This window comes from Mchenga conophoros, linkage group LG15, assembly GCF_057382185.1.
Source record: "Mchenga conophoros isolate Kocher_MC1m ecotype Shallow Benthic linkage group LG15, M_conophoros_male_GT1.1, whole genome shotgun sequence".
In the NCBI taxonomy this organism is placed as follows: Eukaryota; Metazoa; Chordata; class Actinopteri; order Cichliformes; family Cichlidae; genus Mchenga; species Mchenga conophoros.
In genome coordinates this window covers 26,477,539-26,494,086 of record NC_140540.1, presented here as the reverse complement: position 1 = coordinate 26,494,086, position 16,548 = coordinate 26,477,539, and positions in this window count along the sequence as shown.

Sequence of the window (16,548 nt, the reverse complement as noted above, 5' to 3'; positions counted from 1 at the left end):
TCAAAAGACGACGATTGCTCAAACACACACACAGAAATGATCACTGCACCGTTTCTATCAATGCGACATCCTGAAGACCTTCAGTGCACCAGCTGGATGTATACACACTGCTGTTTGCTGATGTTAAGTCACATGACCGGTTCCTTTATCACCCTCAAAGACCTTTAAAACTGTGATCTGACTGAACACCAAACATACGATGGAGCTTCATCACGGACATTAAGCACACAGCTAACCTAATAGCTGCCTTCAGGTGAACCAAGGAAACTAAGTTTGGACCAACATGCTTATATTTGCTGTGTGTCAAACCATTTTTACACGTTCTCTGAGTGAAGTGACCTGAGCCTGCAGCATGACCCTTGACCCTGAACCGAGTCTGCACAGCTCACAGTACCACCTGCTGCTCTGACACCATGACTGCTGATGTGCTTCACATATGTTTTCTTCTTTATTCTGTGCAACCCACTATTCATTTTCACACATTCATTCACAACTTTTAAAACTTTAATTTTCTGAAATTTTCTTGCAAACAGCTTTGCTCACACTGCTCTGCTGCTCAAACTAAAAATGCAGAAAACAGCAGGACTATTTGGAGTTTTAATTTGAGACTCAGAAGACTAATGAAACTGCTCAGCAGAGCTTTGACTGTCGGACAATCAGAAAAATCAATTTTCACTGAAAGTGAAGAGGAGAGATCTAAATGTGACATTTCTTGTAAACCTTTAGGAACTAATCTAACGAGGACAGATTTCTGAAACAAAGTTTTTTTTATAAATGAATAAAGTTTTTTTTACCTGTTTGTGTTTCAGACCCTCGGCAGCGTCTTCATCCTCCGTCCTGCTGCCTCCTCTCTCTCGTCTCTAATGAAGCTCTCTGCTCCGGCTGCTCTCGCGCTCTCCCTCCCCCTCTGTGTTAGTCTATGTGGATCGCCCTCTTTCTTCGCGCTGGCTCATCTGTTGGAGGAGAACAGAGAGAGGGAGGGGCCCGGTCAGCACACAGACTTTCCTTTTGTACGACTCCCCCACCCCACCCCTCCCCTTCCTCCCCTTCCATGACGTCTCCGCTTGAGTTTTTTTTCTTCCTGAAAACCAGACCCCGCTCCGTCCTCTGTTTATTTTGGTTTTCAGGAATGCTGACCAATTTTCTCCACGTTTTCTCTCTGTTTTCTCTGTGACATTTTTTTGTAACCGAGCAGCAGGCTGAGGTCATCACAGAGGAGCAATTTTAAGACCCTCAGCGTAATCCCAGAGATCTGGCCGCACATTCCCACAGCGGGACAACAAACCGAAGGGATGCCAGTGACAATTACAGTCCTTACTGATATGACCATCACCTTCCCCCTCAGCTCCAACGATACTCAGACCCACAGACGCAGCACATAGAAAAATCATTACACAAGTCATGTTTGATTGGAGAGCTGCTGAGATCTTTGTGTTAACTCACAGCAAAAGTAGATCAAAGCCTGTTGTACAAAAACCAACCAGAGAATCAAAGTGTGATGTTTATATTTCCAAACATGTGAAAAAGACTGTTTTCCACAGGAGAGTATGCCTCTGCCCACTCAACAGACTCATCACGTGAGCATGATCCCCAAACTGCCCAGAGATGCATCGCTTCAGTCTGCATGACAAAAACACTGTGTGAATGAAACGAGCCAACAGTTTGGGATCTAACAGCCGGCCTGTGTGCAGTGAGGCAGCAACGAGCTACTAACATCTGTGAGCAGAGGAAAGCTTTTTCTGTTTGAGATTATTATTAATTATTATTCCAAGATTCGTTTTTCCTGTCGTGTTTGCTCTGATTTCCACTGCAGCTGCACTCGTCAGCAGTGTCTAAAACCCCCCAGAAAAGACGAAATCATTAATCGTCTTCTGCAGTGCGATAAAGAGTTCCCTGGACTTATTTCCTGAGTGAGCACGGGAAGGGTCAAAGGTCATGGTGGACTTGATTTTCAGTGTGTACAGACAGCTAGCTCGGGCAGGACGACACCCATCCTGTCCCACAGGTCAGGAGGAAGGACGGGGGACGAGAGAGGAGAGAAGATGACAACACAACGCATTGCTGGCTCCCAAACGCATCGCTGACCTTTGACCTTTATCCACTGAACCGAGACGGAAAGTGGTGAAGAGAAACCTCGACAGCTGACAGATGAAGAGGGGCGAGAGAAGTTTAATTAGAGAGAGAAGAAAGGATTTAAGGAACCTCCCACCAGGTGTCAGTGTCCTGGAGCTTCATGAGCAAACACTCCGTCCGTCAGTGCTCCCTGGGTTGAGTCTGAGGAGGTCAAGACCCGATCAGATCAGAAAAATCGGATCAATCCGGCCTTCAACCGCCAATTCTTAAAGGTACTACATCTCACAGCACATGAATCTTCAAAGGACTAATGTTTGTGCTCATCATGGCTTCTGTCCTTTAAAATGTTTGTTTTAATCTGAAACAATTCATTAAGGGAAACTTTAGCTAATCCATCCACACACTGAGGTCTGAGCATCTTTGCTAACCTTAAACCCAATGACACGCTATGAGGAAACAAGAGAATGATAAGGTCACTGTTTAGGATCTAAGTTATGCACATTTCATTTAAAAATCACAATAATTTCATGTTTATGTGAAGCTAAAGTGAGCCTTCAGCCATCCAGGTGGGTTAAAGCATAAAACACCCTCCAACGCAGAGGAGGAGCGACTATAAAGTCTTCTCAGAGACATCCAGCATCCCAGACTCCGAAAGATCTTTCATGGCTCATTTTAAGGCATATAAAAAAGGACTGAAGATGTTTTCTGGTTGAGGACACTGACAGAGTTTAGGACACGGAATATTTCAGAGGAATGACTTCATGACACCCACGTATGATGATGGTGGGCCTTCACCCATCACTCCCTCCTCCCACCTCCCCCTCCAGCTGGTGCTGTTTTGTGTCTTGCTCTTCAGACGAGAAGCTCTGAAAGGAGAAAAGTCTGCCGGAGACTTTTGTCTGCTTGTCCCATCGGCCATCTGCCGGCTCACAGGACGCCCCGCCACGGGCAACCTCTCACATTCTTCCAAAACAAAGATCCCTCTGACACCCCACCCCCCACACACACCCTCACCCCTCCTCAGGCAGGCGCACGGCTGCCATATTGGAGGAATTCATCAGATGTGCATTGAAAAGAATCTGATTAAAGTGCAGATTGAATCTCCTCTGAGTCCGTTTGGAGGAATGCCACCTGTTCACCAAACGCAGGTCCAACAGTTTCTTTATCTGGTACTCGTGACGAGACACGCAGACCCCACCCCCATGTTTACAGCTGAGCTTTTCGACTTTTGTTTTTACGTTTTACAAATGTAATTTTACTTTATGTTCAGCGTTCGCTGTGATGGAAGCCAAAATGCACTGTACACACTTTCCAACGGCCACAAAGACACAAAGAAATTCAGGGAAAATGTCTCCTGACTTCGTTGGAGTAGAAAGAGAGTGAGACCTGTGCGGGTTTGTAGGTAGTAAAAAAAAGTTCTGCTTCACCATCAGCTGAGGATAAGCTGCAACCAAAAACTGTACATGGCTGCTATGAAGCCTCCTGTTGGTTCATGAAGTTCGCTTGTGAAGCTTCATGCTGGGTGTTTTAGCCACTGTGGATCTGACACTGCATACGGTTACAACCTGTCAGTCTCAAGGCCTAAATCCTCCCTTGGTGTTTGAGTCTAATGTGACTTTCACTTCCAAAATTAACTTCACTGAATCCACAGCTGGCAGGAAGAAGGCTTGAACTCACTGACCAGCTGTCTGTTTCTCTGTTTGCCTCGCTGATGATTGTAAATTGGCTGCAGGTGTGAATGTGATGGACAGAGTCTACTTTGTCTCTCCCACTGTGACATTTGCAATAGGCTCCGCCCCATCACCACCCTGAAATTATTGATTGACCAAAGTGTTTTTGAGCTCAAAGATCAGATAAGCAGGAGGCTCATCTTCTCATAGACTTGTGAGAGGAGTCCCCTGCTGAACTTTACACAGAATGCAGCATCGATTGGCTACGCCCATCTTTACGTAAAGTTGATGCTGCTTTGCTGCACGTGCAGAAACCCCCCCCCCCAAAAAAAACTCATGTCTGCATTACAATCTACGATCAGAAACAGGACAGACCATGACCGACCTCAGATTCGGAGCTCCCCCACTGCCAGCTGCTGGTTTCCAGTTCTTCATATGTTCAGATCACTTTGGGTTTCTGGTGATTTTAACATGAGTCAGACATAAGTGAGTGAAACAAACAAAATGTCCTGCCAGTGCAAAAAGAGATCCTATGAAGGAGAATGACTCAGAGCGAGCGTTCCTGCGTTTAACATCACATGTTAGGCGTTTTCTTTTCCCCTCCTCAGTGCAGAGAAGCTTTTGTGTTGAGGCTAAGGGGACGCAGGAAACAGGAAGTCCAGATCAGCCGTAAATAGCAGGAAACTGAGACGGCTCCTGCAGCAGTGGATACACAAACACGCTGCAAACACTCAGCTTTTGTACTTGATATGCTGATCTTTGCTTTTATTAATCTTTAATGAAGTATAGTATGGACTTGATGAGAGCCGATAGATGAGCCTTTGTGTGGGAAAGATTAAAGAAAGGAAATGATTAATCAACTGATTATCTGTAGCAGTCAGTTTTTCTTCTTTCAGACACTCGGCGAGGCCATCGTGTTTATGAACCGACGGATGGGAAAACGAGCACCATCCATCAGGCCGCTGTTCCAGCGCGCATCCCGTGAAGTGAAAACTCAATGGTGTAATTCAAACTTGAATGAAAAACTGCGCTCATATTTTAGTGTCATTTTACACACGTTTATTTTCCATGTACTTTTCAGTCCAGTGGTCTCAGCAAAGGCCTTAAAAATGTGCCGCAACTGGCAAAACACACTTTTTCTTGCCAGGAAAATGACGAGGCTCCGCTCTGTGACTGCTCCAATATGAATCTAAAGTTTCAGTTTAACACAAGAAGAGGTGGAAATGCAACAAAGTGAAAATACTTTCAAGATAAAAAAAAACTGCTCTTCTCTCTGACAGGTTGTTTGAGGTCCCTCGGTGCTGCAGTGCCTCTGAGCAGGCACAACATCCAAGAAGACGTTGTGCGTTCTGCCGCTGTTGCCTGCCAGCTTGCTTCTCCACGTCCAGACTCCTTGCTGATGGGCCCAGACTATGTACTGGGAGAAAAATGCTGTTAATGGTGGTGTAAAGCCGCCCTGATGGCGTGTCCACAGCATTGGACCGAAGCCGCATAAGACCCTGAGGTCAGTGGGTGCACGTAACCAAACATGGAGCATTGATTAAATGAAGCCGGAGACTTTTTAAATATTAAAACTGAAAATTTAAAAATTTGTTTGCATTTCAAGAAGAACCTAAATATAAATGAGTGTGGTGCTACAGAGGAAACGTCCTGACATCATTCACATCTAAAGAATTCATCCTCAGGAGATGAAGTTAGATCAGACTTGTTTTAACACGTTACTGATGGTCCTGGAACCAGAAATGGCAAACATGACTCCAGCAAACGGGCTTCCAGGCAGATTATCTGTTCTTGATTTATTACTCAACCCTCAAAGACCCAACAGTGTCTGAACAGCACCAGAGAAAGAGCTGAGTTCACAGAAAACTACAGATTTGTGGCAGCTGCTGAATTGTCACTGCTGATTGTTTCAGTAAAACAGGAGGTGAAGCTTTTAACAGACTCAGTTCCACACTGGTCACCATACAACCAAACTTCATTCCCAGTTATGTTTTCAGAGAAACACATTTACTGTGACGTGGACAGGAGGATGACGGAGACACTGAAACTACTCATCTGGATCAGGACCACTTTAGTTTAATACACCAAAGGTAACCACGCTTGGGTGGGTTTGTGACAGTGTTGTGGTCAAACAAAGGCTACAGGCGGTTAGCGGGACATCGTCTGCATGCTGTAGCTGTGCACTGTCACCAGGGAGCAGTGCCGGAAACAAGCGATCTGTGTGCTACTCTTACTTTCAGAAGAGCAAAGTGTTAAAAACAATGAGAAGAGTCACAGCAGTCACCGCCTGTGCTTCTCCTGTTCACGCGAGCTGTGCCGTTGGTTCTCCAGTTCACAGACTTTTGTGTTGGTTGCAGGCAAACATCTACACAACTGGACACAAACGTAGCACCACAGACCGGCCTTGTGACTGGGATGTAACTTAGGCTCAGCTGAGTGATTTATTGATTGATAAGATATAATAATATTAATAATAATTCATTTTTGTAACGCGTTACAGGAGAAATACCTCAAAGATAACAAAGAGGATGCAGTTTGGATATGCGGGAACATCAGTGCCTCCACATCGGCCTCGGGATTTACTCCACAATGGAAGTTAAACTGCTTTCCCTGAGCTGCAGACTCACAATTCTTCTTTTTCTTGCACTTTTTTGGGATTAATTGTTCAGCACAAATGGGGGGTTGGGGGGTGTTTGTGGAGGAAGATGCCAAGGAGCAAAATGAGTGCTCCCCCCTCCCCATGGGAAAGCACAGAGTGAGAGTTCGATAAGGAGGAGGAGGGGGTTGGGCTGCAGCCGCTTTCTGTGCATCAGGGGAAGTGTGCCTGGAAGGGAGGGGTGGGTTTTTGGGAGGGCGGTCTGTTTCCTGCCCTGGCTGACTGGGGTCCTTGTGTTGGCTCTGTGGGCAGACGGGCGGTGGCCCTGGACTCAGGTGGGGTTGAGTGTTGGGTTTGGTGTGGTCGCTGCAGCTGCTTCCTCCTCTGGAGATCCTCAAACCTCCAGCAGAGCTCTGCAGATGCAGGTCTGATGGATCCCACATGCCTGTCACAGCCTGAAGTCTGCTCCATGATTCAGCTTCATGCTCTGAAACCAGTGAGGAGCTGGTGGTACGATCGCATCGACGAAGAGCTGCAGCAGTCACAGCACACCGACAGACCCCATCACTTCATTCATCAACAAACAAACAGCCAACGCAGTATGATCGGTGCAATCAACAAACAACAACACACATACACGCTCTGTCCACCCCCACTTCCCACCACCCACATTACCATCATGCCTTCAGCTGCTGTGATGGATTGATCGTCTGGCTAATGGTCGGTTAACTGGATGAAGCATTTGTTGGTGTCGGGGCAGCTCACAATACTCGGGCCATGCTGTAGAGCTAAACAGACAGTAATCAGGTTTGAGTCCAGATCAAATGCGGTTTCAGTTCAGCCGGCAGGAGGTTATCTGCAGGTCCTGAGTAAACGGCCGATAAATCAGAGTTAGCATGTCAGGCCTCACACCCCCATAGTCTTTCCTCCTCACAGAATTCAGCCAGTGTTTATCGAATACTTCTCCTTAAAAACATGAAGCTTAGTAGCACACTGCATGCTAACAATGAATGAGTTACAGAACAATATCTGTAACTCATTCATCAGACTGTAATCACTCTTTGTTCAGTATGTGGCTGCTCGAGCATCCAAGACTGACAGATTATCTGGACAGTGATCATTTTATTTTCTATCAGTAAGCTGTTTCTGCTTTGGACTGTCAACATAATTTTATTGATACCTGAACAGCAGGAAGAAGAAAAAAATTCCCACATGTGGGACTAACAAAGGTTTATCTTATCTTAAATCCCACAGTGATAAAATAAAACTTTGCTTTTTGGGACCAACATTTTATCCTCTCATTTTTTTCTTAAAAAAAAAAAGTGCTGATCAAACATAAAAAGATGAAAGTCGAGAGTCTGACTTGCAAACTTCCTCAAACAAATGACATCTACAATAAAACAGGAAATAATAAACACAGAGGGAGAAAAGATGTATACGTTCATCTGGTTGGATGAGTTAAGGAAGCGTGCCGAGGGGCAGATGTGATTTCTTATTAGTAATTCATGGTATAAGATTATGTCTCTTCCTCCGGTTCAGTAATTAATTGTAACTGAGTCGTGGACATGTCATAAAAAAGCCAAACACAGGAACAGGAAGTGGACTTTTCATTGCTCAGGACCGTCGTCGTCTTGGCTCAAACACGATGATGCGCTAGGTTGGTCTCAGGCTGACCGGCTGAAGCTCTGGGTTTCTGGAAGATTGATACTTCTGACTGTAACTAATGACATAAATTTTCTTCTTTCATATTTCAACATTACTGCTGCTGAATTCAACAATGTTTTGGCAACTCAGGGCTTTCAAATCATATATCAGGGTGACTCCCGTGGCCCCCTGGGGACTTGCAGAGGCCCCCAGTTCACTTAAATGATCGAAATAATCCAAACATCAGTTGACTGGAAGCTGACAGCTGACGGCCTCTCCATGACCGTGTACTCAAGTGTGTGATGGGTGAACAGAAGATGTGTGTGCGGGCCTTTTAAACCTTTCTTCCTCCTACTTTGTCCTTCAGCGGGTGAACTCAGAGGCAAAGGGGGGATGGAACGGAGACGAGTGTCCACAGCTCGTCCTTTCAGCCGCCAGATGCTGCTGCTGCTGTGAAGGCCTTTTTCCACAAAACATCCATCAAAACACAGAAAAACAGAGATGAGAGTACAGAGCGACTACGTTAAACCTTATAGGACTTATCAGCGATTAGCGTAGCTGCACACAGTGTCCAGGAGGCTCATTCTAATCATTCAGCTTCAGACAAATTGAAGTAAAGAGTAAAAACACAGAGTTCAGCTCAGTGCTGTGGTGCTCAGCAAGTCAGAAAAGCTGCTGCTGGATTTTCTATTTTAAAAAGTTGAGTTGATGCTCAGCTTTCTTATCCTTCAATTCTATTTTCCTGCAGATTAAATGTGTCAGATTACTCTACGTGCAGCAGCAGCCACTGCCTGGATGGATCGTACCTGAAAGATGATACAAAAAACATCCTCATGCAGCACAACCTACAAAACCTCTGCGTGGTTAAATAAACCAATCAGCCGCAGGATGAAATCAGATGGTCTGATAATGTGCACACCCACGATAGGCAGCTAAAACCATCTCCAAACAGTCAGGTGTGCTTATGGGAGAAGGATCCTTGTGGTCCCGTAGGCTGTGGGGTGGCCTCCATGGATCCAGCTTAGAAGTACTCAATGAGACACTCATGCCGTAGTGTGTTTCGCACATTCAGACTGAAGCGATATTTTTAGATGCCATTTTCTGAGAGTTACTCAGAGAGCACGAGGACTTTAATAGAGTTTTATCACATCTGTTCATGTACATGGACATTTGATCGAGCCAATTTAAATGATTTGTCCTCCATTTTAAATTGCAGTGTATGCAACTTCTTTTGTTGTTCTGCAGCTAAATGAGTCCAGAGCAGAAAGGAGTTTACTTCTCTCCGGGGACTCTGAATGTAAAACCATCAGAAGCGTTACACACAGTCACGGTCCCGTACGGGCGATTTGGACAAAAAGCCTTCATTTAAACAACACGTGCTGTTTCCCTCGGAGATAAAACTGCAATTAACTCCGACTGAAAGGAAGCAGTAGACTCAAAGGAGACGAAATGACACTGAATGATTACGTTGGTCACAAAACCCTCGCTGGGTAAAAGGAGCCATATGTTGGCAGCGGTACTCTGAGCCAAGAGTTTGCCAAGAGGCGGAGATGTGATGGAAACAGACCGTCGCCTAAGAGCAACAAATCAGAGTTCTGATGATGGTCCCGTTTATCGGCTGCATCGTTCACCTTTAATTGGTCTGAGTCAGACTGCAGATTCTTCAGGTTCACATCAACCTGCAGACAAGTTTGTGCAACGGCAGGACACCTGGCCAGGAGCAAAATTACACCCCCACACACATCGACAAACAGAAATTAACAGGATTCAGCGGTTAGACCAAAGTTCGTGTCAACAGAGCCCGACCACAGAGTAAACAGAGGCTGAAGGAGCAAAACAGACGGCATCTGTTAAGCTTCAAATCTACATCTCGATCTGCATCTAAATATACAACCATGAGGGGCAGGTGCCAGTTTTTATTCCATTTAAGTAAAGGCACGTCATTAGGAAAAGTGAAAACATTCCAAAAACATTCCAAAAATCCAAACGCAGGAAAATTCCTGGATTCACATCAGAAACTAATCACTTCTTCTCTGGCTCAGAGGATGTTTTCCAGCAAATCTCACTGAAATCTGACCACGACAGAAACCTGATCCTCCCTGGTGGAAGCGATTTAGGCTGTTTAATCCAGACCTGCTGAAGGCTGATGGTTCATGTGGTGATGCTCTGCAGGCTCTGTGGTAAACAAGACCTCTTTATATCCACCGGGAAAAACCCGGCATACGGCTGCTGTTTCAGGGGGCATAGGACATGTACTAGTTTCTTTGGGGAATAACTTCAGAATCCATTTGTCATCCACTGGGATCTTATCTTGGCTGTTGATCCAAATTTACCCACAGGCTCATCAATTACCCTCCAATAGCTGCCTTCTCAGTAATTCGTGTATATGTTAAATGAATATCTCTCTGTGTGTAACACAGGAATGATTAGTTTCACATAAACATAGCAGTTCACACAATCAGGACATCTTCAGCTTCATTCATCTGTTATAAATAAGGATTTTACTCCTAATTATTCATTCTGTATATAGTTGTAACAAAATTGCAGATACAAATTTTGGTGTCTGTTAAGTTACGTAAAGAGATGCTGAACGCAAAACAAACAAAAACAGAGAATTTTACATTGCATTCACAGGGAGATGATGAAATGTTCATAATATATATGAAAAGAATTAGGACTTTATAAATCTTTTTACAAACATATAGATGTTAATAATCGCTGCACGTGTGACGATGTTCATGCAAACTTTATTCTGATGGCCGTCCTGTGAATGAGGGACTTCTGTGCACACTGAGATGTTTAACCTGAGCTCAATCATTTGAGTATGAATGTGAGTGCTCCTTCTGTGAGCTCTCCTCAGGGTTTTGCTTATAAAGACAGTTTTCCTCATTTTTCAGCTTTAATTTTTCTTAATTATTTTCGTTTAGCTTCTGATTTCATCTGCTTAGGCGGCACTGATGAAGGTGGACTTGCATTTATCATCTGTTTCTCTCTAAATGCGGTCCACACCCAAACCGACCATGACATTGTTTCATTGGTGCGATTACGTCAAACATCATATCTGATAGGAACAACTGCCAGAACACAATTAAGACTACAAAGGAAAAAAAAATTATTTTTCAAATCTCTGGCTGACACCTCCGCCCTCAGCCTGCTCTCCACAATGTTTGTGACATTTAGATGTTTGGTGGAGGCCGTAGAAGGACAATGTTCTCCTTGTTGTCTGTGATTGAAGAGCTTGTGTACAGTTGTAAACAAGCACAGCGTCCTTTAAGTGCATCTAAGAGGAAAACCAGAGAAAGGAGTGTTTGTGTAAGAGCAGGTAAGGCTGTGATTTACGGCTCTCTGTGGTTTGTTTCAGCCGGGTTTGGTTCTTGGAGGTCGGAGCCTCTGAGCATCAGAGGAATGTGAAAGCTTGTACAGTAAACTCACTGAGGTGAGCAAAGACAAACGCTGCAGCTGCGACTGCTGTGCGTTGTGTTTTCGGGCCTGTTTTGTGGGCAGAGTCATGGAAATGATCCTGATGTGACTGAGCAGCCAGACCGAAGCTGAGAAAACACCTCTGACACCGATGCAGACCAAAGACGAGCCGACACAAAGAGGACCGAGGGAATCTGCTGAGCTGACAGTTTGTAACGATGCTCTGAGGTCTGACCCAAAACCATCAAAGCATCACGGAAGGGGTTCATCACGAAGCGTGGACCATCCAGCTGATGTTTCTTGAAACACTTATGACGTTCATGGTGTAGCCCTCCAAGTCAGTCTGTGCGGAAGCCTCAATTCAATTCAGTTTTTTGTGCTGACTCGCTGATTTTTATACAGTGCCAAATTATAACAAAAGTCACCTCAAGATGCTTTACATTGTAAGGTAGAGCCTTCAATAATACATACAGAGAAAAACCCAACAATCATTTGACCCTCCTATGAGCAAGCACTTTGGCGACAGTGGGAAGGAAAAACTCCCTTTTAACAGGAAGAAACCTCCAGCAGAACCAGACTCAGGGAGGGGCGGGGCCATCTGTTGTGACCGGTTGGGGAGAGAGAAGGAAGACAGGATAAAAGAAATGCTGTAGAACAGAGACAGAGATTAATAACAAGTATGATTCAGTGCAGAGAGGTCTCTTAACACACAGTGAGTGAAGAAGAAACACCCAGTGCATCATGGGATTCCCCCAGCAGCCTACACCTATTGCAGCATAACTAAGGGAGGATTCTCTCTCAGTTTTATCTGAATTTAGAAGCAGAGCATTAGAGGTCAAGAACTTAGCGACGCTAGATCCAGACTTCAGGCTGACAGCTCTCCACATGGTTGACTTTGTGAAACATTAGCACTGCGTCGCTTTCTGTGGCTCATCACTGCAACAACTACCAATGGGAACAAAGAATACTGTCAGAATGTCATCTACGTCATCTACACAATTAGTTTGCACCATCCAGAAGCCAATCCTGTTACGAGTAGGGATGGGTATCGTTTAGGTTTTATCCGATACCGGTGCCAAACCGGTACTTTTGAAACGGTGCCAGTGCTTAAACGGTGCTCGAACCGGTGCTCAAACCGGTGCTTAAAGAATGGAGAACACAAAATTGGTCCAAAAACCTCTCATGTTCAGCTGTTTTTTTGTAAAAAGATAACAATGTTAGCCTTTTCTGCAGCTATATGGGATTTATGGCATCACTCTTGGCTGGAAGCAATGCTTATACAATTGAAAAAACACAAACTTTGTCCAAAGACCTCTCATGTTTAACTGTTTTCCACTTTTTCTTTGGTCATTTTAGCCTTTTTGTCCAGGGTGAAGGGAGAATCTGCCATCAAACAAGAAGACAGCCGCATGTAGCTATGATGATGTTTGCTAGTTCACCTTACATGCATTAATTTAATAAGTGGTTAGCCTACTCAACGTAAATTACACACGAACAACATTACGCTACTCACGCAGAGAAGAACGGCTGCTGCTGCCATCATCATCCGTCATCATTTCTGCTACACTGGCAGGGCTAGGGGCCAGGACTCTCCTCTTCGTGTTTTTGGGGGATGTTGCTAACTCCGGGTCCGATAACAGGCAACCCACCCGCAGTAGATGTGCTCGGTGTGAGGTCTCGCAGCAAGCTATCAAATACGGCGCATTTCTCAGCTTTTAAAAAAAAAACGCTATGAGTCGCCAGGTGTTTCGTTCGGATTTGAAGTGTTACCTCCTTTGACAGTATCACAGTATCAGCTTAAAGCACTTGTTGCAGGCTGCTGAGTTTGCATATTTTGCTGTGAAGTACAGCCAGACTTTTGACCGCTTCGCCTTGGGCATTTTTAATCTGTAGCTCTGCTCTAAAAGAACGTACGTACCTGGACCCGCCTACTATCCTCGGAAACGTAAAATGATTGGCTAGAAGTGTATCACAGCTCAGGAAAAAAAAGCACCGAAATAAAGCACCAAAATGTGCGCTGCTTTTCGGTCTGGTTACTACCGTTTATGTCAGAACCGGTACCCATCCCTAGTTACGAGTTCAAATGACATAAAACAACAACACAGCAAACTAGTGGAAATGGTTGACTAATGAAATGTAAGCTATTTCTCTGCAGGCAGCAGCATGAATGCATTTTAAATGGTTTCATTTCTTAAAGGCTAAAGAAATTTGTGCACTTGCTTTAACTAATTGTCCAGAAACAGTCATATGGCAGCCCAGAGGAAAATAAAAGGACCAGATATTCAAATAAATTCAAGGGCAGAGTCTAATTTGACTGACAAAACTTTAATTTGGGTACAGTCCTCGCAGTCAGACGGTAACTTCAAGGAGGACCTGCTCAGCTGTCTTATCAGAGGCTGACACTTTCTCACCTGTCTGAACCAAACTGGCACACAGAAACAGATTCAATCAGGCGGAACCACCTGTTCAGTTTTTTGAATTATCTGTTTTTTATTTGCACACACAGGTCTTGTGTCTCTGTCGTAGAAACGCTACCTGCACAGCTACAGCTTCGGGGACGTGAAGCAGCAGAAAGACAATAACAGCACAGCGATGAGGGAAGGTGGCGAAGGACAACAGTTTCCCGACACATACATCAACAGATCGGGTCACCTACACTCAGTCACAACAACATCACACAAACCCTTTTAAAACCTTCAGAAACACCACACAGGAACCAGAAACCTGTTACTATCATGTAATCTTCAGTAACTGAATCACTGCACTGTGAACACTAACGCTGAGGAGTTCAAGACAGTCGAACTCGTTAGACAACATTTCACAGCCAAGCCTGAGAAACAGGACAGTAGCTTTTCAATCCGGATGAGTGGATGTTCAGGTCGGCTCAGGATTGCCAGCTTCCTGCTAAACAGACCTGAAGACAAACTGCAGCAACATCTGGCTGCAGCTGCAGGAATTTCCTACCCTGCCTGTAAACATTGTGACATCAGAAATGCACTCAGACACGCACAACACAGGACATGCTGATTTCCTCTGAGCTGCACTTGATTCGAGCACCTCTGAAGGGTCAAACATCCCATCACATGCTTCCTGTCCTGATGTCACCATACGGACATGGCAACCTTGGTGAAAGAGAAAAATACACTGCTGGAACAAAGACTCGCCTGGACCATTATATTTGTGAAGTCACAGTCTCCGTTCCTGCTGATAATTTTCCAAGGATTATTCCTAAATGCTGATCAGTTTTAAGCCTGGTTTCCAAAATGGCTTGCAGATATGCAGCAACCACAGGCACTCAAAAGCAGCTCTATTATTGCAGCCTGTAGAAGATCTGCCAACAGGACACACAGGGCCAGATTTACTAAAGCAGCACAAACTGGACTTTGGCATAAAATCAAAAAAGGAACCGTCAGTATTTTCAAAGAGAACAATGTGATAAGTGGTGGGAATGAGAGCTGATTTACAAACCTTTATGACACACAGTTTAACACTAATCACTCAGATATTTAACACAGAAAAAGGTCTTTTACTGTGCTTGATATTGAAATGGACTGACTGTTTTAAATCACCTGTAAAACTAACTACGCCTACAAGCACTATTCACAAGTTTAGTTCATCTGGCTCATGAAAGAGAGTCAGCCAATCACGTGGGCTTGCACTGAGCTCAGCTGAGCATGACTCTGGGGTCTGTTCAGTCTCTGTCTGTCATCCTAAAGTCAATTTTTATCAAACATCATCAAATCTTTGAATCTTTGAATCTTTTTGGATACATGGTGTACATGTTTTCAGCCAGGAGCCTCCAGGCTGAATGCTGGGAGAACATAAACGTCCCTCAGCTGGTAGACATGGTTGGCTTAAAGTTGGGAGCCACCCTGTCCAAACACTGTTGGAGGAACAAAAAGGTGTGACTCTGAGACTTTGTGTTATTTACTTAAATGGTGTCCAAAAGGTGATTCTGTTCATCTGGAAGTAGCGCCCACTGAAGGAACAATGGGCTCCCAGCCCATGTGGGCTGATTTCAGTCATTATGCAAATGCACTGTTTATAAGATTTGGGGAAACCTGCAGTCAGCTGAGACTGAAGAAGTCACTTGGATGAGTGACGAAACGTTTCTCCCACAAAACGCTACGTCCAGATGAACAGAATCAACTTTTGGAGATTTATTTTCCTGGATGATTGAGAATGCATCAAGACATACTTATATGATGGTTGTTGTACTCTTTGCTTACTGGAACTTATTTAACAGCCACCATAATTAAAAACACACCAAACATGTTAAATCCTGAGCAGAACCTGTTGTCTTACATAAGAGCTGCCCCGAGCCAGAGAATACCAAAAGGGCGAGAGTCACCAGAAACCACAGGCAGCCGAGTGCCGACTCGCTTTGCTTGTTACACAACAGTTGGAGGAGCCGGAGCTGGAAAACAATGAAACATGGAGAGAAACTGGAGGAGGAGAAAAGATGGAATAAACCGAGCAACAGTGAAAATATAACGGGAATATTACATAAATGAAATCACAGGCTTTAAAAATTTACACGGTTTCATGGTTCAGTGGTCGATAAAGCCTCCAGCCCTAATGATGTGAAACCTTCCCATGAATCCACCCTGCATTAAAGCTTTTATTTTGAAGGAAATCACTTATTATTTAGCTAACCTATTTAACTTATTATTTATTTATGGCTGCAGGCTGAAAAAGTGGCGTCTCACCACAAAGTAACTACCAGGAAAATCTGCTTCAGTGGTTTGATTTCTGTTTCCACACCAGGCCCAGTGAAAGTGTTTGACAAAAAAAACCTTCCTGTTCCTTCACAGTAAACTTCCTCAAGCTGCTTCGCAGTGCATGAACTTCTGCATCAGAGTGAAAGATCAGCCTTGTGTCTGAACTGGATTCACTGAAAATAGAAAATAAACTTTTACAGCTCTCATTAAAACAAACAGGAGCTTCTATCCTTACATATTTTAATATTTAGTCCAACTTTGGAGGCTGAAGAATGAAGCTACTAACTGTGGAGCTTTGCTGTGTGCAGCTTCTTTTCAGCAGCTTTTGTTTTTCACAGCTGGGTGGTGATCAAGACCCGGATACATCTGGGAGCTTCACCAGTCAGTCAGTATACCGTCACTAACCAAAGTGAATTCAGAACCT